The 16,518-nt window shown below is 37.4% G+C and overlaps 1 protein-coding gene across 1 annotated transcript in view; it reads left to right on the forward strand.

Moving 5' to 3' along the window:
• ADAMTS6 (ADAM metallopeptidase with thrombospondin type 1 motif 6) overlaps window positions 1-16,518 on the forward strand; it is a 140,367-nt gene that overhangs the window by 22,063 nt on the left and 101,786 nt on the right. The gene's annotated exons all lie outside the window — the stretch shown is intronic.

The raw sequence follows: 16,518 nt of genomic DNA on the forward strand, positions 1-16,518 counted from the left end.
GCTTCCTTGATGTGGTAGGACGTTTGAGTGGGATGTTCCCAGTGTAGTTCCAAATAGTTCTGTTTCCAGACAAAATCTTAAGCCGGTGTTAACTTGCAAGCCTCTAAGTGCAAGTTTTGAGAGAATAGCTATTTAAAATTATGAGTAATAGCTATTTAAAATTGTTTTTTCATCAAAAAAAACCAATAAATACTGAGGGCTCTTTATAGTTCTTCATTATGGGGGCTATAATTATCTAACTATGTAGCATGTGTATGCTATCTTTTAAAAGGGATGTAAGAATTTTATAACTTCCTAGTTTTCTTCTAAGAAGTTTACACCTCTAAGAATATACCTATATTTTAAATCAATGAAGTGCCTCAGTGTTGTGTCTGCAGGCTAGTAATACCTACCTTTATAAAGTTCAGTTACAAATGTTTTCACACCAAAATGCTTATATTCATTTATTTATATAATAACTGTAATTCCTTAAAATAATCACAAGGGCTGCACTAATCAATTTGAGTGGTTAAATCCAGCTTTTACTGAAACTGCTAGCTATCCCAGCTGTTACTAATATAATGAATCAGGTTATGTGAAGAATCGATAGTTCTTTTTGGGGTTGGAATGAGTAAGGACAAATTTATATTAACATAAATATGTAAATCCACTAATAGTTCTAAATGAATTACTGAAATTTTGATGTTTTCATTCTCTTGTCTATTTTTCACTTGATGAACCAGATTTGAGGCATTATATGAGAAAGAGAAGGATATAGCTAGGGTTCTTTAAACCCATAATGTATTGGAAAGGTCTTTAATGACCACATCTATCCAAAGGAATTTGAGCCTATAGTACCAAAAATTAGGATACTTTTTAGCCCCTCCAATAGTATTTTGAGAGCAGTTTCCTGGATCTGTCCCACTGATGCTGCTCTGCTTTGTACGGAGTAATTACATTTTTATTGACTTTGACACTGGAATCAATTTTTTGCTCATTGTGTGTACTTCTATTTTATGGAAAGTAGGAAAGTTTCAATTCAACATTATGAATAGTTTTGTGTTGAGTAAAACCAGATTTTTTAGTAAGTATCGAGGTATTTGAAAATATTACTGAGTCCTATCTAAGTATTTAAGTTTGCAACCACAACAGTCTTTATCTGAAATGTGGGGAAGAGGTTTTAAGAAAATGAGTCATTCTCTTCAACCATGTAAATGAAGACGGCACTTCAGCTTTTCTTTGCTATCTGTTCATATTGCTTTCAAAGATGTCATAGTCTGATCTGGGAAAAACAGTATTAAGGCTGCACATTCTCTAGGAGTATCTGCTTGACCAATGCAGAAAGACTTTTCAATCCTAAATAAGCTGTATGCTGAAACCGTGTAGCCTCACTAGAGTGGAGGTATGTCAAACTGATCTCTTAAGTTCCACAGAGGTGTTGCCATGCCTACTAAGCCACCAGTCTTTGGACAAGAGCCTGCCTGTGTTTGGTGTGCCTGGTCTATGGGCCTGTCTGGTCATGGTCCTGCAGCCACCCTGCAGTCTGCTAAGTGGGTAGGGAATTGCAGAAAACTTCTTGTTTGCTAATTAAAAATACACAGGCCAGAGACTGGTCTAAGTAAGACCTTATATTGTGTATCACCTACATTTTTCCTGTAAGAGAATATATTTAGATGTCAAAATTCAGTGTTTTATCCTGAAATTGTCCAAGTTGGGTTCTTGGAGGCAGGTGAAAGTAAAATACTAAGCAGACAGTCTTGAACTATGAGGTTGATTATTGGTGTAATGCTGTTAAGACAATGCCACCTTTTTTCATTAAGATTTTTGATAAACATAGTGAATCCTGAAAGTAATTTTGTACTACAAAAAAAATAAAAATAGGAGAAAAACTTGTACGGCTGTCTAATCTCAAAGTTTGACAAAGACAGAGCCCTTGCATTTAGTTTCTGTATTCTTGCATCATTACATGATAATCTTTTTTTTAGCACAATGTCAGATAAATAATTTTAAAAGTCAGTGTAAATTTTGAGGTTTATGCATCCCACCCCAGTGTAGAGGTATCAAATTGCCTTTTTGAAGTTAGTTCTTATTTGGTGCTTTGTTTTTTTTTAGCCTTCCTTGGTAGGCTGCTTCCTCTTTTTGTTTCTTCAGACACTCTTTAAGAAATAGGGTCTCCATAGATTGCAAACCCACAAAACTTAAGAGCTATAGTGTACAGCTATTATTTTATTTTTACTTATATTTTTGAACCAAATATTTTGCTTCCTTCCCTTGATCTTAAAGATCATGAAGTAGGAATTGTGATATTCCTGAAGAACACCTTCGTTAGCTATACATTATGAACAGAACTATTCCTTTTCCTATGTACCTGCGCGGCCAGAAGGTTAGATTCTAGGTTACACTTTGTATCAGGATTGAGAAGGTGAAAAATTTTTTAAAAGGTCTTTTGTTTTTCCTTTACACTGGAAGGGTTCTCTAGTGCTACATTTCTCTACAGCTCAAGAGGATTCGTTTGATTTGTCCAGGTACTAAACAGTTGTTTATCCAAACGGTGTGTGGCTGACTGCAAACATTGCAGCAATGGAGTGTTTTGCTGCTGAGATGGAAGATTACTTTGCCTCCTGGTGTGCTAGTAGATCAAGTAAAAAGATGGGCCATAGAAAGGAAGGCTTAAGGGGGAAGTTGAGGTGTGTATCTCTAAAGGGACAGAATCCAGTCTGTGAGATGCAATTGTTTCAAACAGAGAAACATTTGAAACCTCAATCACTTAGGGAAACAGTGCTTCTCAAAAATTATTGGATGAAATGTCACCTGCTGTTGGTAGTTCACACACCATGAGTTTGTTTTACATTTTAAAAGGAAAACAAATTCATTGTGCTTGACAAAAACATTAAGATCTCTTTGCAGCTAGGGCGCTTTTTTGGAAACATTCCTTGCAGAAAAATTACTAGACTTAATTTTAAGACTGTAAACCTTTGTGGTTTTGTGTAGATACACCTTCTGAAATTCTTGATTTAAAATACCTTGAAATACAAAAATCTTTTACTCATATTGAAATCCACATGAGTTAAGTTCACGAGTGGTTTACTGCTTTAACAATAATTAATTCCACAGCCCCACTGAACTGATGTACTCTGTTGGAAGGATCTTTATTTGACTGAATAAAGAATCAGAGCTATAAGATGGGGGGTTTTTTGATATAAGATAATAATTTATATAATATCAATTTTAATGCATCTCAATTTGCAGGTTGTACTGGTGAGAGTAAAAATGCTCAGTACCTCAGATGGTATTTTTTTTCTATTTGTCTGGGTCCTAAGTGGGTTTGTATATGTTAATATTGTGAGACAGTGAATGAGCTCTCTCTTAATAGGCACTTGTATTTTTGCTGGATACCACTGTACTTGTAACTAATTAAGTAGGGGTACTGCTAAGCAGTGTGATATGGCGGCTGTTGGTGTTTACACCAGTATGAGTATGCAGCATTTCTCTAGCAACACTATAGAAGCCCATATGGGAGGCATTAGCATTGTGACGTGGTCGATTTTTTGAGTTTTTCAAGGTGAGAGTTTTACAGAACTGGTTTATGTTTATTTTATATACATAAGATTAATTTCACAATGCTTCAATCAGCTTCCTCATTCATGTGCCCGTATGGGTAAGGGGCACTTTCATTTGTCTGTGAGATGCATCCAATGTGCAGGCCAGTGCTGCCAGTTTTTCTTAGGACGCAGAAAGTAAATTTAAATGGCAGCAATTCTAAACTCCTGTAATTCTTGTGGTTCATAATCTAAGAACAGAAATGTTTCTGACATTGCTGTAGCTACTCAAAAGGAACAAAACGTTTCTTGTTTCATTTTGCATACCTGTGTCGAGCTGACCACAATCATGCCTTTAATTTTTTTTAATAACATTAGAGTTTTTAGGCAGCCAGGGATGGTTTTGTAGTTGCATTGTCCAGATAGCAGTCTGAAAAAAAAAATTGTTTGATGGATATTCTTTTCCTTTTGCATATCAGTTCCCTATAGGTTAGTAATATATTTTTATTCTGTAATAGTAAGTGACATTCCCCCAGGTTCTGTACTGGTTAGGGCACTTGGTAGCGAGGTGAGGCCAACCAGCCAGCCAGGACTCTGCACATTCCTTTACTCCTGCAGGTCCAAGATTGTTATGCTTCTTTTCTGAGGCATTTTCCACTTCTGGGCTTCTTAAGTTATTGCAAGATTCCTCTTTTATACAAGGTACTCTTTTCAAGCTCCATGAGCACAATCTCCTAGCTTTGTTCATAAATCTGTAGACCCAAAGCATTTCTGTTCTCTTGTAGCCTTGTCTTGAATCCTTATCCTGTGGCTAGTTCCTCTGTTTGTAAGAGGAGCTCCAATTTCAAGCAATAATTCTGTCATGTTTCTTACTCACTTAACTCTGAAGTCCATTAAGCAGTTTTCACCCTTGTTTTTTTCGTAGCCTTTTAGCTTTTTCTACTGGAGTTCCTTGAGATGAATTTAAGCCCCTGACAGCTGACTGTTTCCTGATTTCAATTTTGTGCAAAAATAGTAACAAAGTGCATTGACTTGGTTTTCTTGTGACCACATGCATAAGACTGAGGGAGAGGTTTTAAAAGCAGAGAGGCATATATTGCCCTTAGTGTCTGTCTCTGGTGATATATAAAATGTAAGGAGCCAGCTTTCCAAATAGTAGCCCTAAATTCCCATTTATCTTTGTTTTCAGGGAAGGGGTCTAAGAGGTAAAAATATATCTGCATATTCAAAATTATGTATTTTGGAAAAAAACCCAAACAAAATTGAAGTCTAAAAATTGAAGGCTTTAGTTTAAAAAACAAAATTGAAGGCTTTGCTCAGCAGACTGAGGAAAGAAAGGCATTTGATGTTGTGTACAGTACTTCACATAGGAATATTTATTCCAGGGTTTCTATGGAGGATGTATTCCTTACACTCCTTTTTAGAGATCTGCTATTGACCACTTGAATCAGTCATGTTGCTAGATATGGCACCACTGTCATAGCTTTTATATTCTCACTTCTGTGTCAAAAACATGTTGGGGGTCTTTGCTATCTCTGCTAAGGCATATTCTTTGGAATGATGAGAGATTGATAAAAGAGAAATTGTGGCTGAGACATGCAGCATAACAACTGTGATCTGTGTGTAGATGATTCACTTTAGGTGAATCTGGGTCTAGAGCCATGTTCCAAGATTGCAAGTGCTGTGCATTCTGTGTGAGGGGGAAACCTACTCAAAGATCTCAGTGAAGAATTCTCTGTTACCCATTTTCTGTCTTTTTGAGAGGTGAGAGTCTGTAGGCTGTGTCATGACAGAAATCAGTAGATAAAACAGGCAATAGAAGAAAATATGAAGTAGTTGGAAATTAATAAAATCCCTTGGCATATTATGTAATTCCTCTGTCTGTGACAGTTATAAACTTGTTGGGTGGGTTTTTTTATTCCCCCATCTCATGTTAGCAGGATAAGGTTGGAAATATTGTTCAGGTGTCCACTCATGGCTGAGAATTGCTTTTGTGAGAGCTTTTTTTGTTTGGTTGGTTGGTTGGATTTTTTTTTTTTTTTGAGGGGTAGATGAGGGTAAATTTGTCTTTAAACTTTATTCCCAGATTTTGTAGCTGAAGGGAATCAAATAGACTCTGTGGGATTTGAGGGAACTCATGTGGAACAATAAAGTAGCTAGAATGTGAATCTGAAAAACTGCTTATTGCATGGCAAATGTCAACCAGCAGGTTATTTGCAGCTAATTAACAAGCACAACGTGTGAGTGGAATGTTTTCTAATTAATAAAAGGGCTGTTGTTTTTAATTTCTGATGCCATTAGTTGATTCTCAGTGTACAGTTGGTTAGTTACAAGATGTGTATTCTGATTTAGTTCAAAAAATTTCAGTCTGTGAGGGTGAAAGGATGGAAAAGGTATAAGGTATACCCAGAGTTTGCCTAATCCATTCCAGATGGACAAAATGTGTTCAAACTGTGCTTTATTTAATACCAAATCCAGAAGAGTGACCAATGTCATGGAGTTAAGCTCAGATTTTCATGCTCTGACTTGAAGTCTGAAAGCTCTTTTCTTCTTATTGGGTTTTTTTTTTTTTTGTCGTTGTTGTTAGATTAAAATAAATGGTACAGAATAAAAAGACTGAATAAAAATAATGTTCTCCTATCTCAACTGAAATAGGAGAGACAGAAATTCTGGGTGTAATCCCACAAATTTATGTTAAGAAGTGCTTACTGAAGGGAGCTAATTACACACCTGGCGATTTTCTGAATTGGAAAATTTGACAATATCTACCAGCACACAGAATGAGCAATGCAACTCATAACTGCCCCAGTTAAAGTCTTCCTCTAAATGTGGCAGTGAAACTTTTGCCAATTAAAAATGTATCAGGATAAACGTATAAATTGCCAAACTACATATGCTCTTGATAGCAATGGTATGTTAATGGCTTCTGTAGTTTATAAATACATTTTTCCATTTGTACACTAGACTTAACAGAAAAAGAAAAAACAAAAAAAAACAGTGAAAAATTCTTTTTTATGATCTATTCCCACCCTATTTTTTTTTCTCCAGGCATTCACCTTCTGAGTTGCACAAAGGGTCATAAAACTATTCAAATTATAGTTTTTCCAGGAAATGTTTGGTGGTAATAGTTTGGGATATCTGCTAGAACACTCAGTTACTGCTTGGCCAGATATCTGACAAAGGGCTTTCTAGCAGTTTCAAATGTTGTATTTTGCTTTATTTTTTTAATATAAATACATACACTTGTTTAAAAATATCTCATTTTTAAGTTTTCTTAGTAGTCTAAGTAAAATACTTACCTTCTTCTATGTTTTTCCTTCTCTCGGGGATGTTATTATTTTCATAACCTGCAATGACTGGCAGAATAATACGTTTGCCTGTGAGTAATTTTTTTCTCATTCTTAACAATCCAGAAAAACATATTAGGCCAGTTTATTCCCTGGATTTTGACCAATTTTGGATTTTGTTTGTGATCTGTTGCATAAATTCTGTCTCTTGCCACACATGAATATATATGTACTACAATTTCATGTTTTCTTTGCATTTTAAACACGATTGTGGGCTCTTCAGCTCAACTTTACAGATACCTTTTATTAGATTGATTATGTATAAGAGTACATTAAAAACGTGGCTTTAATTAGGACATTGGTTGTAAATTCATTCATATGGCAACATCATATCTATTTAATTTTAGTATTCACTATTCTCTAATTTCTGATCATTTACTCCAATCTTTCTAATGAAGGGCATGATTCTTTATGCTTTGAAGTCAGTTGCACCATGCTCATTAATTTAGTAGCATATGGATAAGATTTCAATTTGAGTTTATGGTTATTTCATTTTAATTTTGCAATTAGTGAAGTAAAACCTAAAGTGAGGACTGCCTGTTCCATGCTGCTTAAAACTTCCTGAAAAATTTTGCAGTGGAATAATGAAGTAATGTACATGAGTATCTCAACCTTTTTTAAATTAGGTATGGTATTTTCTCTGAAGAGTTACCCATTTCTGTATTAAATTAATGGCTTTTATAAACTTCCTAACTAATATTTAAGTATATTCAATGTGTTAAGTGTACTTTTCAAAGCGATTAGCACTACTTACAGTGAGTTTTTTGAGATTTTTTTTCCCCCTGCTTGCTTGCTCTCAGTGAATCTACCGCAAAGAAGTGACATTTTAAGGGAAGTGTCTGGAAATTTTCTAGTTATTTTCAATGAGCAGGGTGAATAAGCAGGAGCAGAGGATATTACAGAATCATCTCAAGTAAAGCAATAAATTTCATGTCTGCAATTGTAGCTGTTCTGTTTCACTTTCATAATGTATGATGAAATGTAACTTTAATAGCTATTAAAATTCTGACAGACCTGGGTGGTGGAAATAATGTAAAAATCTGCAGTTAAAATTCTGTACTTGTATATTTTGTAATTGCCATGCTGGACTAACCCCATGCACAAGGCTAATTGGTACTGAAGCTGATTTTGAAATCAGATTTGCTAAAAAAGAGATAATTTTTTTTTTGTTTAAACTCATATAAAATCAAACTCTTTTGCTTTCAGCTCAAATACAAATATATTGATGAATTAGAAATTTGATAGAGAAAATAAGAAACCACATTTGTTTATGTATGGCATATTCAAAATTAAATTACTGCCTATGTTGCATTCCCAATTATTTGTGAATATGCATTCCCAGTTATTTCCTTGACTGGCATTTCTGCTTTACTAAAGATACATGTTTTACTGTCATTACTGTATGAAGTAAGTGTAAGACGTGCTATACAGTCTTTGTTATATAAAGTTAACTCTGCGGAATATGGTTGCTGGAATATGAAGACTGAGATAACACTGAGAACAAACTGAAATTCTGGTCAAACTATTTATGTTGTCACAGCCTGCAAAACAACAGTAGTGTGGCAAACTGTAAAGAATTAAATGTGCAATTGTAAACATATTAAATGACTAGCAAGTCTTGTGTAGGGCAGTCGACACTCTGGAGGGAAGGGATGGCATCCAGAGGGACCTGGACAGGCTTGAGAGCTTGGCCAGTGCAAACCTCATGGGGGTCAACAAAGCAAAGTATAAGATACTACGCATGGGTAAGGGCCATCCCAAACATGGACATGGTTGAATGGAGAATGGATTAAGAGCCCTGCAGAGGGGTCTTGGGGGATCAGCAGATGAGATGCTGGACATGACTTGTCATTGTGCATTGACAGCCCAGAAAGCAAATTTTTTTGTGGGCTGCATCCAAAGGAGTGTGGCCAGCAGGGCAAGGTGGTGATTCTCCCTCCATTCTCATGAGACCCCCCCCGCAGTCCTGCATCCAGCTCTGGGGCCCCCATCATTAGAAGGATGTGGACCATTTGAATTAGGTCCAGAGGAGGGCCACAAAGGAAATGAGAGGGCTGGAGCACCATTAGGCTGAGGGATCTGGAACTGTTTGTTTTGGAGAAGAGGAGGCTCAGGGGAGACCTCATGGCTCTCTACAACTGCATAAAAGGAGGTTGTAGTGGGGTGGGGGCCAATGTCTTCTGCCAAGTGTCAAGTAAAAGGACAAGAGGAAATGGTCTCAAGTTGTGCCAGAGGAGGTTCAAATCAGATATTAGACAATATTTTTTCACTGCAAGTGTGGAATAAGCATTAGAATAAGTTGCCCAGGGAGGTAGTACAGTCATCATTTCTGGAAGTGCTCTCAATGTGACACTTAGGGCACTTAGGGATATGGTTTAGAGGAGACAATGGTTGTGCTGGGTTGGTGGTTGAACAGATGATCTTGAAGACCTCTTTCAGGCTTGATTATTCTGTGAATTATTCTTGATTATTCTGAATTATTTTGATTCTCTAAACTGAAAGAGGGTAGGTACAGGAATGAGCAGTGTGACCTGGCAGCCAGGAGGGCCAAGTGTGTCCTAGGGGCTTCAGACACAGCATGGCCAGCTGGGCAAGGGAGAGGATTGTCCTGCTCTGCTCTGCACTGGGGCAGTCTCACCTCAGATGCTGGGGGCAGTTTTGGGTACTACAGTATAAGAAAGATATTAAAGTATTAGAGAGAGTCTGAAGGAGTGCTACAAAGATGGTGAAGGATATAGAGGAAAAGCCATATGAGGAGCAGCTGAGGTCAGTTGGTCTGGAGGAGACTGAGGGTCACTCATCATGGTCTACAACTTCCTTACACAGAGAAACTGATTTCTTCTCTCTGATGACTAGTTGTAGGACCCAAGAGAAAAATGGCATTAAAGATAAGGTTTAGATTGGGTATTAGAAAAAGTGTCTTCAGCCAGAGGATGGTTGCACACTGGCACAGACTCTCCATGGAAGTGATCATCACAGTACTGAGTCTGCCAGAGTTCAAGAAGTGTTTGTACAATGCTCTTGGGCACATGGTGTAATTATTGGGGAGTCCTGTGCAGAGCATGGAGCTGGTCTCAATGATCCTTATAGGTCCCATCCATTTTATGATTCTATGATTTAGGTTAGTTATTAGAAAGAAATTCTTTACTGTGTGGGTGGTGAGGCACTGCTGTGTGTTCCTCAGCAAAGCTGTGAATGCCTCATACCTGAAAGGGTTCAAGGCTAGGTTGGATGGAGCTTTGAGCATCCGGTCCAGTGGAAGCTGTCCCTGGTGACTGCAGGGGTGTTGGAACTGGGTGATCCATAAGGTCTGAGATTCTGTGAACACTGTGGAGACAGCCCAAAGTTGTTGTATGTGCATTGCCAAGGCTCACCACCATTGACACATGTGGTAGTGATACCTCAAGCTAATACATTTAATCAATACATTTAATCAATGAATTATTTTTTTTTAAAATTAATGTGCATGTATCTTATTTTGAGTAATGACTGGTCACTTGATTAATAGGCAAGTTATACTCAAGCAATCTAGAATGGTTTATTGAGTCAAAGTTTCTCAAATAGAGATGGGTATTCTAATATTTGATAATTTGGCACTGAATTGTGTATAGATCCTTTGTACTGAATGTTTCATGTACTTTTGCGCTGTTGCATTTTGTAATGATTTTATATCCAGAGAGAAGTGGATTTAAGTTATAAATGCTGTTGAACTAGACTTGGAAAACTGGTCATGATCAGCATCAACTATCAGAAATAGGAAAATACTGTTTTATATGAAAAGTGTTTTTATGCTCAAGAAGATCTTTATATTTAGGTTTTGCATAGTAAGCATAAACCTGAGGTCTTATATAAGTGGAGCAAATACTAAAATAAGCAGGGATGTGCATGCTTTATTTTAACATTTATTTTCATACACTGCTAGGATGGTAAATTCCAGCAATGTGGCAATTAACAATAGAAAATATTAGACCTAGTGCAGGGAACCCTTGGGTAAATAACAATAGAAAATATTAGATATAGTACACGAAACCCTTGTCAACTCAAACTTCCATAAAGATGTTTCTGATTATTTGACTTACAAAATTCACCCAACTATCACTAATTTTCCGGCACATATTGCAATAGTAGTCTTCTCATTCTGGTTTTATGTGAGAATTGTTTCTCTTTCTCTCTGATTTGTGGACTCAAGCCTTAATCCATGATTAAAAATTATTTTAAATACCCGATTTATATCTTCAGAGCAATTCCTAAAGTATGTTGTATTTACTTTTTTGTACAAAGTAATCTGCAAAGACCAGTCTTAACCAGCTAAAAACAAAAGAACTTTTTTGTCACCTTTGCCTCTCTTGCTTCTCATCTACTTTCATCATGCAAGGTGAAAGTATCCTTTAATTTTGACTAGAATTCCTTCTGTACCTTATCTGTTTATTCTGTATTATTCTCTATTTTTTCCTCTATTTTGAACTATTTTATCACTGTACATTCCTCTAAACTGACATACACTTTTCTTAATGGTTTATAGAAGCTTTTACTTGAAACTTATTCAGGCAAGCACTGAATATATAAAGTGTTTTAGTGTGGAAGGGTGTAGTGGAGAACTTGCATTCTTTCAGAGAGAGGAGAGGTATTTATTTTCAGTATGTATTTTCCTGCCTGAAGATTAAAATTTCCTTTAATTTCCTTTATACCACAGTATGATTTTTTTTTTGTGGTAGCACAGTGCAGTGAAATATATTGCGTTCTAGTTGGATAAAAATAATTTGTTACATGCAGCAGTTTTATTTCAATAAATTTGATATATCTATTTATGTGCAATGGACAAATTGCAATTGTTTTGACCATTAGAAGAATAAAGAATATATTAAAACATTGAGCTGTTAGAGACACACAGATGCAGTCTGACTGCTATGGCTGTGAAAGAAGATTTTAATCTTTCTCTGCCTTATCCAAAAGGCCTTTCTGCCATCAGAATAATATATAATTATATAATTGTGATACATAATTTTATCAACCTTTGTGACCTCTATACATGTAACTTCTCTTTAAGTGTTTCTGCTTAGTGAGTTATCAGGAAGAGTATTTACTATGGCTGCAGTCCTGTATTTTGATCTCTAAGTCAAACTCTAATACTTATGCCAAGTGCCTTAAATATTAACTTGGCTCTGCACAACTATATATATCTAAAAACTAACTCTGCATGAGTATATCATATTGAAGTATTTAGGCCACTTAGAGGGCAGAGTACTTTCTTCTTGCTTATAGGTGATAACAACTAGATTTAGTGTATGGAAGGGAGTGGGAGGAACAAAAGAACATTTTGTGTGTATGCATGTCTGGGGAATGACACCAAAACCAATTTTTCCTTCCACACTTTAAACCCAACAAAACCATGCAGATTCCTCAGCCTGAATCACCAAAGCGTCACTCTTAAAACAAAATGTAATACTTAGAACTTATTTTACAATGTCATAGTGTTATTTAAAAAAAGCATTTCTCCCAACTTCATGGGTTTTTTTCCCCTGTCATGCTTGAGTTCAAGTTATATGACTTCTGTAGAATGAGGAAAGAGAATAAAAATGTTAATGGTATTTTCTTTAAGCCTATAAATTATTTCTGCTATTTCAGTGATGCTATTTCACTGTGCCTTCTTTTGTTAGAGGTCATTGTTACTGATCTTCTTGTATCTTGCAAATACTGTATGCCATAAGCTCTTCCACCGTCCTTGAGATTCAGATGTATCCTTTGCTCCCTCATTGTGTGTTGAAGAGAGTCTTCTTCTAAAACAATCTTAAATCACTTGTGTCCCAAGTGTCTGGTGCAGCTGTATAAAAATATTTTCTGTGAGGTAGTCTGGAGCAATGTTTTGTGGGACTGGTGATACAGATGTGTTTTAGTGTCCTGTTTCTAAAATCACCTCATCTGTAGAAATAGAATTGCTCTATTGTTAAACAGTTATTTGGAATCATGCACCCATAGCAGTGTAAAATAAACGTGTACTTTGGAATTTTTTTTAAGTTCTAGAGACAATAGGTACATAATAAAAACTCACAAAACTGAAAGGTTCATCAAGGTCCTTTGGCTAAGGGTTTAGTTCCTGTGCTACTCTTGTAGTCTTGTGGAAGATTTGGCAGTGAGAAGTCATGTTCAAATGGGACAGATTTTTCTCATTTAAAATTCTTTCCATTCCCATAGGGTATTTCATTAAGGAATTTCAACCTTTCTGTTAGATGATTGTCTTCAACTTTGGAAATACTGTTGTCCCTTGATTCTACATAGTTAGAAATATGCAGTCTGTAAAGCCTGTTCAGAGGCTCAGAGGAAAAATTTTTTTATACTAAGACAATGTACAGTCCTCAGTGTGTGAACCTCCTTCTTATGAGTGCCTGAATTTTGGATTTCAGATGCTAGTAAATGTATTTAATTTTTGTAAATGACAAGCATACGATGGAATTTATCTGTGTGTGTTTTCAGAGACAACTTTTTCACTTGATCACTTGATACTTAATCAGTTTAAGTGGACCTGTTTCCCCAAGTTATCTTTTAGCTTTACTCTTTCAGTGTGGTTTCTTCTAGCTTACAGTAAAACACTTTAGTTCTGGAATTGCTGTTTCCATTGTGTCAAATACTGTTAGGTAAACTACTCTGTAAGATGCTAGATTAAAAACTGGACAGAAATTAAAGAAAATAGTATAATGAAAAACCAAAGATTTTGTGTTTGGTAACACAATGTCAAAGATACATACATACATACATATATATATATATAAAAGTGGCAGTTTAGTGTAGTATTTTGAATAAAGGGAATTATGAAGATACAACAGAGAAAAGATCATGACTATCTCATACATTTAAGCGATTCATACATTACCTCTTCTCCTATCACAACAAGCTCTTGTAAAAAGTCTCTCTCCAGCTTTCTTTTTAGGTACTGGAGGGCTGCAGTAAAGTATTCGCAAAACCTTGTCTTTTCCAGACTGAACAATCCCACTCTCGCAGCCTGTCCTCCAAGAGACGTGCTCCATCCCTCTAATAATTTTTGTGGCCTCTTCTAGACTTGCTCCATCAGGTCCATGTCCTTCCTGTGCTGGGGCCCCAGAGCTGCTGCAGCCCTGCAGGTGGGGTCTCAGCAGAGCAGAGGGGCAGAATCCCCTCCCTGGCCCTGCTGCCCACACTGCTCTGGAAGCAGCCCAGGACACATTTGGCTTTCTGGGCTGAGTGCCCATGGCTGGGTCATGTCCAGCCTCTCAGCCACCAGTATCCCTAAGTGCTTCTCAGGGCTACTCAATTAATTCTTCACCCAGCCTGTATTTGTGCTTGGCATTGCCCTAACCCACATGTCTAAGACCTCCCTACTCATTAACAGCAGTCTGTCTCCTTTCCTTCTAATTGGCCTAGGTTGAGACAGGCCATTTTCTTCTTCTAAAAGGGCAAACCTCCCTGCTCTTAGCCTGCTATGTATTTGTTGTAATGTCTTTTACATAATTGGTGTGAAGAGTTTTACTTATATATGACTAAACTTACTAAAACCAAACAAATTTCTTTGCTGCTACTTGTCTTTATAGCTGAAAGATCTGGAATAACAGTAATTTAGCTAAAATTACCAAATGGACAGTGGTCTGCTAAGGAAGACCTTGCCTTACATTTCAGAACTCATTCTACTGTGCACGCTATGGTAGCTCTCTTGAAAAATATTTCCATGTCTGTCATGGACCGCAAAACAAGGACTGGGGTAGCAAAGTTCTTCCCACTCTAAGTGAAATTCAAGTTTGTGACAAATTAATAACTTGACCATACATAAATCTATAGGATTTGATGAGATGCACCTCAGAGAGAGTTGGCCAGTCGTGCCAGTCACATTAAGTACCTGGTGAATGGAAAAAAGTCCCCCTGGACCAATTGCTTTTTAGAAGGGAGTGACTGCATGAGTGGATAAGGGAAGAGCTACAGATGTGATTTATGTGGACCCTGTAAAGCCTTTGACATGGTCCCTTGCAACATCCTTCTTGCTAGACTGGACAGAGATGGATTTGAGGTGTGTACTGTACAGTGGATAGGGAACTGGTTGGATGATCACATCATGGGGAGTGGTCAATGGCTCAGAGTTCCGATGGACGTCGGACAAGTGGTGCCCTCAGGGGTCCATATTGGCACCATGGTTATTTAATGTCTTCAAGTGTTATTTAATGTCTTCAGACAAATGGATTGAGTGCTCCCTCAGCAAATTTGCAGATGACCCCAAGCTGAGTGGTGCTGTTGACACACCTGAAGGATGGGGTGCCATCCAGAGGGCTTTGGACCAGCTGGAAAAGTGGACCCATGTGAACATCAGAAGATCCAACAAGGCCAATTATAAGGTGTTGCACCTGGGTCACAGCAACCCCTGTATCAACACAGGCAAGGGAATGAAGGGATTGAGAGCAGTCCTGGCAAGAGGGACTTGGGACTGGATGAGAAGCTGGACATGACCCAGCAATGTGCATTTGGATTCCAGAAAGCCAAATGTGCCCTGGGTTGCATCAAAAGATGTGGACAGTGGGTTGATGGAGGTGATTCTGCTGCTCTGCTCTGCTCTGCTCTGCTGTGCTCTTTAACATCTCACGGGGAGTATTGCTTCCAGCTCTGAGGTTCTCAGAGCAGAAAGGACAGGAGTGAGTCCAGAGACAGACCATTAAGACATCTAGAGGAACGAAAAACCTCTCCTATGAGAAAAGGCTCAGACGTTGTTTATTCTGTAAGGACAATGCCCAGTCAGACTTTTTTGCATCCTTCCAGTAACTAAAAGGAGACTATGAGAGCTTGAGAGAGACTTTTTACTAGAGCCTGTAGTGATAGGGAAAGGGGGAATAGTTTTAAAGTGAAGGAGAGTAGATTATCTTTGATTATCTTAGATACATGGAGGAAATTCTTTACTCACTGTGGTGAGGCACTAGAAACATGTTGCGCAGACGTATCTGGTGTCCCATCCCTGGAGATGTTCAAGGCCAGCTTGCACCCTGAGCAAACTGATCTAGTGGAAGGGCTCCCTGCTGAGAGCAGTGGGGTTGGAACTAGGTGATCTTTAAGTTCCCCTCCAATCCAAATCACACTATGGTCTCTAACACAGGGATAGGTGTTCACTGTGAACACTGGGTAATTTCTTGGGATGGATGAGGCTCTGAGTAGAGGCACACAGTTTCTATTGCCCTGGATCCCAGAAATAGTCTCCAGAAACTCAGTGCAAGAGTCCTCTATAGCAAAGGTCATATGTATTGACAGCACTATGAGAAGGAAGCAAAATTACTACTGGTATTTACCGTGCATCAGATTTTACACTGATGCACCATGTTCTCCCATCCTGCTTTCTCCTTCCTAAATCTTCACAACCTTGATTTTGAAAATTAGGGAAAATTGTTGAATTGAGTGCAGCATGGGAAATCATACCAAGTCAGTACAAACCAGAAAGAGAATGGTTGCTTGTCAATACTAGGGCAAAAAAAATTCCATAATCATATCAGTAGTAGTATTTTTATGAAAATTTGCATTTGGATAAAGTATCTTGAAGAACTCAGTTTGTTGGTAAGTACATAATTTATGTAATCTACCAAAATATCTTACTCTTTTTAAACTGTCCTTTTGCCCTTAATATGTCACAGCATATATGGTTGTTAGGAATT

This window comes from Pyrgilauda ruficollis, unplaced genomic scaffold, assembly GCF_017590135.1.
Source record: "Pyrgilauda ruficollis isolate IOZ18807 unplaced genomic scaffold, ASM1759013v1 scaffold25, whole genome shotgun sequence".
Classification (NCBI taxonomy): domain Eukaryota; kingdom Metazoa; phylum Chordata; class Aves; order Passeriformes; family Passeridae; genus Pyrgilauda; species Pyrgilauda ruficollis.